The sequence below is a fragment of the Crotalus tigris genome, unplaced genomic scaffold (assembly GCF_016545835.1).
Source record: "Crotalus tigris isolate CLP2741 ecotype Arizona unplaced genomic scaffold, ASM1654583v1 scf7180000024506.7606697, whole genome shotgun sequence".
NCBI lineage: Eukaryota > Metazoa > Chordata > Lepidosauria > Squamata > Viperidae > Crotalus > Crotalus tigris.
Window position 1 is genome coordinate 2,383,736 of NW_024100678.1, and position 6,265 is coordinate 2,390,000.

Below are 6,265 nucleotides of genomic sequence, written 5' to 3' on the forward strand. Positions count from 1 at the left end.
ATTATTATGCTCTTGAGTTAAAATAATAATAATAATAATAATAATAATAATAATAATAATAATAATAATAATGTTGGAAGGGACCTTGGAGGTCATCTAGTCCAACCCCTTGCTCAGGCAGGAAACCCTATACTATTTCAGACAAATGGCTGTCCAGTCTCTTCTTAAAAACTTCCAGTGTTGGAGCATTCACACTTCTGGAGGCAGGTTATGAAAATAATAGGCAGAATATTAATAAACAAAATAATAAGAGACTGATGAAATTAGGTATTCAGCTCCAAAATGTTATTAGATAACTTCTGCTGTGTGCCATACTGATAAATTTGAGGTATCAATTTATTTCAAACATGTCAAACTCAAGGCCTGAGGGCTGGATGCGGCCTACGAAGTGGTTTCATGTGGCCCGCGAAGCCATCCTGGAAACAGTGAGGAAATGGCCCCCGCTGCCTTGGCCCTGGCCCAGGCCGGCCAGGAGCCAATGTACAATTTTGTGGTGGCCATCTATGCTGAAACACATTCAGTCTTAGCTCCACAAGGCTGTGTCGGCCCCACCCCCTGGGTGCATGCTGGGGAGGTGTCACCCTTTGTGAGGAATGAAGAAATGGACCATGCCTTGGCACTTGCCCTGGTCTCACCCCCTTCTGCCAGAGACCCTCAGATCTATCCCACTCCTGCCCAGGCCCCCACAGGCACCCTTGACGTGAATGATGTAGAGCTGTCCATGCCCACCCACCCTGGCCACACCCACCCACCCCCCTGAGGGCAACCGCAATGCTGATGCGGCCCTCAATGAAATTGAGTTTGACATCCCTGATCTATTTTATCTCTTCACCTGTTTATGCATATTTACAATTTACAGTACCATTTATCTATCAAAGAAGGGGAAAAAGAAAAGGATTCAAGTATTGTGCTTATTTTGACAACAGAAGTATTAAAATTGGATCCAAGTATGATTCTCTGAACAGCCTCAGGCTCAGCAATGCAGTGAAATATAATCCTTGTCTGAGAAAAGAAAAAGAAGATAAAGAAAGAGTCAAGAAAGAACAGAAACTGGAAATAAGGAATCTTCTAAAAAAAGCAGACTAAGAAGGTACTGCAATGTATGTTCAGTAGTTATTGTAAATAAAGAAATGCTGTGTAATGGGCAGTTCATAAAGTAATGGCCAGTTCATCCATGCAAAACTGCCTTTGTGAGATACATTTCTCAAAGAAATCTGCATGTCAGCTATTAACTCTTTTTACGATCTATGTACACTCATTAAAATTTCTATTTGGTGATACTAAGGAAATCTGAAACAAAGCTATCAGATTCATATTTAAGTTTTAATTCATGTAATTGTCTGTAAATACACACAGAGAGACACACCGACACACTTACACACACACACAAAGGCACACATATACTGCTTTTAAATTATCACAGAATGCCACTTTGGCTGAGCCAAAGCAAAATGGACAATCCAAAACCGCACAGTTGCAAGGCTGAATTGATGCTCTGCTGCATTCCTATTGACAGTAACTTGTTCAAATGAGATCCTTGGGGAAATATTATTCAGAATGGCAAAACATTTACTTGTCATCATGGGGAAGCTTCTTAGATTTAAAAGGGAGAGAAAGAAAAGGCGGCAAGCATTGGCTGTAACTATAGCCAGGATAGTTAAGCTACCAAGACAAAATAGGGGAAGGCAAATCTTTCCCCATTTCCATCAAAATGTGGGATGAATGTGCGCCAACAGCGTGAGGCTTTCTGCTGTGTTTGCTGTAACAAGGCCTTCAACTCACACCCATCCATACTTGAAGCAGTTTGAAATTTTCTGGCTGTTCAAATGTTATTGTCATTTCCCCTCCCCCCCCCAAATATAAGCAGATAACAAAACAGTAGTTTGTTGTGGATAGAATCATACCGCACTAACCATTCAGTTGTTATCATAGACAGGTGAACCATTAGGGACTGTGATCAGCCCAGCATCTACTGAATGAACCGCTTCAAACTGGGGTGAACAAAACTTGATCCTGGACAGTGTCTTTGTCTGTTCTGGGCATCAGGAGAGCCCAGTTCTTTCAAACTGGGCTATCCCTTTATACTGAACTGTTCTCCAAAGTGACCCACAGTTTGGAGACCTGAATCAGCTTGAACAGCAGCTGACTAGCAATGGCAACTGAAAGTAGTGCAATCCTGAGCCTGCTCTCTCTCCAGTGCTCTATACTATCCTTCAGTACATTTTTCAGTTTTTTTAAAAAAAACATTGTGTTAGTGCTGAAATAGTACTAGACCAGAGGTAGGCAACCTTGGCTCTTTTATGACTCGTGGACTTCAACTCCCAGAATTCCTGAGCCAGTATGCTGGCTCAGGAATTCTGGGAGTTGAAGTCCACGAGTCATAAAAGAGCCAAGGTTGCCTACCTCTGTACTAGACCCATATTCAGAATGAGTCCAGCTAACAGCTGATACAGATCTTTGACTTACAACACAACAGTTTGTTTAGTAACCATTCAAAGTTACAATGGTACTGAAAAAAGTGACTTAGAACCATTTTTCACACTTACAACTGTTGCGGGATCCCCATGGTCACATGATCAAAATTCAGATGCTGGGCAACTGACTCATATTTATGACAGTTGCAGTGTCCTGGGATGATGTGATCCCCCTTTGAGACCTGACAAACAAAGTCAATGGGGAAGCCATTGACACAGCTTAACAACCGTGTTACTAACTTAACAACTGTCTTGCTTAGCAACAAAGATTTTGGGCTCAGTTGTGGTCATAATCTGAGGACTACCTGTAGTTGGTTTCCTTTGGATATACCTGTGTAAGCCCAGAGCAAATTTGAAAGATGGTTAAACTATCTAAATCTAGATAATTTGTTAAAATTTGTTTCTTCTATATCTGAACCCCAGTCAATGTCAAGAAGACCAATTGGTGGAAGAAGAGGAAAATCCCTATCATACTGCAATTAAAGGTAGTACCATTCATCAACATTATGTTCTATCCAGCTTTTGACAGGATAGATAATGGGGGTAGCAGTCCATTTTTCTCTAGCTCAAGATAATAACACTTATGAGGGTTAGAAGAACAACTGGAGTGTATCAGGAACAAACACATTTTCCTTGGTTCAGACTAACCAAAAGGCCTATAGACACACCTATTTAACAAAATTTCTCATAACCCTCTCACATCCTATTTTGCCTCTTTTTGGCTCTTGCTAAAAGCATAAATACATTTTGTTTTGGAGATTTGTAGTTTGCTAATTCTCTATTTAAATGTAGCCCATTAAAGGTTGATTTATTTCTCTGTCCTATTTGAATGTAATGGGTAGTTTCTGAAAACTATAGAAAATCTCAGTATTTTAGAAAGATTATTTGAAGAAAATCATGTTATTCACATTTTAAAATTTGAACCTAAGAGTAATCAATGGGATTGTATTAAAGTACCCTAATTTTTACCCCAGCAATTGCACAGCATTGTCTCCTAAAGGTGCTCAGTTCCTTTTAAGTAATTTGGGCTGTGTGATTGGACCTCTACCTTATGTGCATCACGTCTCTCTTGATCCTGTACATATATTTAAGTGCATTTTTTAAAAATCTGTGATGCATTTATGGCTCCTTAGTTGACGACTTAAGTCAGTTGTGTAAGCCCTATTACAGGGTCTAGCAAAGAGAAGGACTAGGAGTTACACAATATTTGAAGGGCTGTTACAGAGAAGAGGGAGTCTTCTGAGGGCAGGATAAATAAGGGATGGAAATTTAGGGAGAGATCAGGGAGAGATCCAGTTTAGAATAAGGAGAAGTTTCTTGTGAGTGAGAACAATTAAAATAGCTTTCTCCAGAAGTTGTGGGATGCTCCATCACTGCAGGTTTTTAAGAAAAGATAGGACACCATTTGTCTGGAATGGTATACGGTCTTCTGCCTGAGCAGGGAATTGGACTAGAAAGACCTCCAAGGTCCCTTCCAATTCTGTTATTCTGTATTCTGATTCTCATTTATCTGTATGGTGGTCAAATACATTTCTTGTACTGACTTTGAGCTTTTTCCTCCCTTGCTCTGCTCATAATTAAGAATGAAAACATGATTTTAGAGGCACTTTCTGAAGATGACTAGGGGAATAACACAGTAATTTCCGTTCATACAATAAACAGAGAAGTGAGGACAAATACCTGGAGCCCCAACCCCCACAGTTAGAGGTTGGTAATAATGAATGTGGATACATAGAGAATGAGGAAACAGGGGAAAAAAGGATGAAATTTATTAAGAGATTTTGGAACAGTCGCCTGACGCTTTGCTTAAATATATAAATAATCAAGGAGCTCATGTTATTTGTTTCAGAATTATAGATGTTTGTATTGCTGTTTGTACAAAAAATGATACTTTAATGGGAGGAGATCTTAAGGAGAACGTAGTGGTTAATGTGGTAGGCTACAGAAACCAGAAGAAGCCTTGTTGTTGTGGGGAAAATAGAAGGCAGGAGTTTACACATTACATTAAGCCATGCAGTTTGCTTAATCTAGTATAAACCAGTCATGCAATGTGTGAATTTAGTCTAATCTTCTATATTTTAAGCAGCTCCCCACACTTCCAGAGGAGCTTGAGATGGAGATTGTTTGATGGACTCTACTCCAAATTTCATCTACAAAATTTTCAAATAGGGACAGGTATAATAAGCAGAAAAAGCTAGTAGATGTATTGTATATTATGAATATGGTTTCCTCTGTGTTTAGCATAATGTGTGAATTCAATTATTGTGGTTTGTGAGCCATGGTTAAGGCTTAATATATTGGGTAAACTGAAGAAATTATGCCAATAAACTGTGTTTAAGCACAAAATGGAGTCACATAATGTATAAACATACTATTATTGTTTCTTTTACTTACATATAAACCTCTAAGGTATTCCAGCAAATCTGGTTAAGTTTAAAAGATACTGAGATATTCATAGCCATAGTATGAAAATAACAAAACATACATATATCACATGCCCCATGTATGTTGCATCCCACCGTTGAAGGCAAGTACTCGTATCATATGGTTTGTGTCGTGCTGTTGAGAAGTGTACTTTATCATTCCTCCCTCTCCTCCATAGGCTTTTGGAGATATTATATAATTATTGTCATTTCCTCCAAACGAACAGAACAGCCTTTTATATGTTGCCCTATCCTATTTACTACCTGGTCAAACAAATTAAGACGTTCTCACTGATAGAAGACTTTCTCTGCCACCATCAACTCCTCTCTTTTTCAATCACTGTTTACATGTTCCCAGTTCCCAGTGTTTTAAGAGTCAGGAGATCTTAATAGGTTTTCACTCACAACAAAGGGAGGAAATTACGAGTACATCATGATTACAGCCTCTGAGCTCACAGCAACAGGATACTATCACGTTTCATTTCATTGCTGTTAGTCCCAGTAAAGAAATGGCTTCAGGTTGAGATTAAAAAAAAAGGAGGGAAAACAACATGAAAGCAGGAAAGAATAAAATCCCAAACTCATTCTGACAGTAAAACAGAGTTTTATTGAAAAGATAAATCGCTTCCCACCCTCCTTGTATAATAGAATAAAATTCATTGTATTCACAGTGACAATTCTAGCAAAGTCTGAGCCAATTCAGAACTAAAGCATCCTCTTTAGGAAAGAATTCAGGATTCCTTTATCAAGCTGCTGCATTCAGGAAATTCAAGAACTGTATCTCTTTTAAAGTTACGCATCCAGTTACTCTTCTGCCACAAACATTGCATATTTACCAGAAATAAAGTCATAAGAAGATACAAATCTCAAGGAACCGAAACAACCTTGGAATTCTGATGATGCTGGAATGGCTACAGACTTCTTCCTTTTTAATTACTGTTGACTGGTTAAAGTCAAAACACCCTGTTAGGACATAACAATAGCTTTGAGGGTGTGTTTTTTCTCTTTGAACTAGCTCTTATTCAGCAAATTTATAATTACATTTATGATTTCATTACCAAAATGAAAAAGCAAGTACTTCCCCTAAAAGAAGCAGAATTTCCAAAACCTGCTCAGCCAAAGCCAATTAAAATGGCATCATTAAAAAAGTCTCACATGTTCAAGGAATTCACAGGCACCAGGGGAAAACACTGTCCATTTACATTATCCTAGATAGCGTTTGTGCCTAATTCAACATAGCTAACTATATTTTGATATGCGTACAACCTACATACTATCACAGTGAGACATATTTTGATTTAAAGCAGATGACTTGCTACAGTACCTGAATCTGGCATGAGCTGTAAACCAATTTTATGCACTTTGTAT

At 38.5% G+C, this 6,265-nt stretch overlaps 1 protein-coding gene across 1 annotated transcript in view; it reads right to left on the reverse strand.

The window, feature by feature from the left end:
• Positions 1–5,481: 5,481 nt before the first annotated feature.
• The window catches only part of ANKRD54 (ankyrin repeat domain 54), an 11,301-nt gene continuing 10,517 nt past the window's right edge, over positions 5,482–6,265 (reverse strand). The window contains exon 8 of the mRNA XM_039333527.1: positions 5,482–6,265. This exon is cut by the window's right edge and continues 1,046 nt beyond it. The gene's annotated coding sequence lies outside the window, so the exon portion shown is untranslated.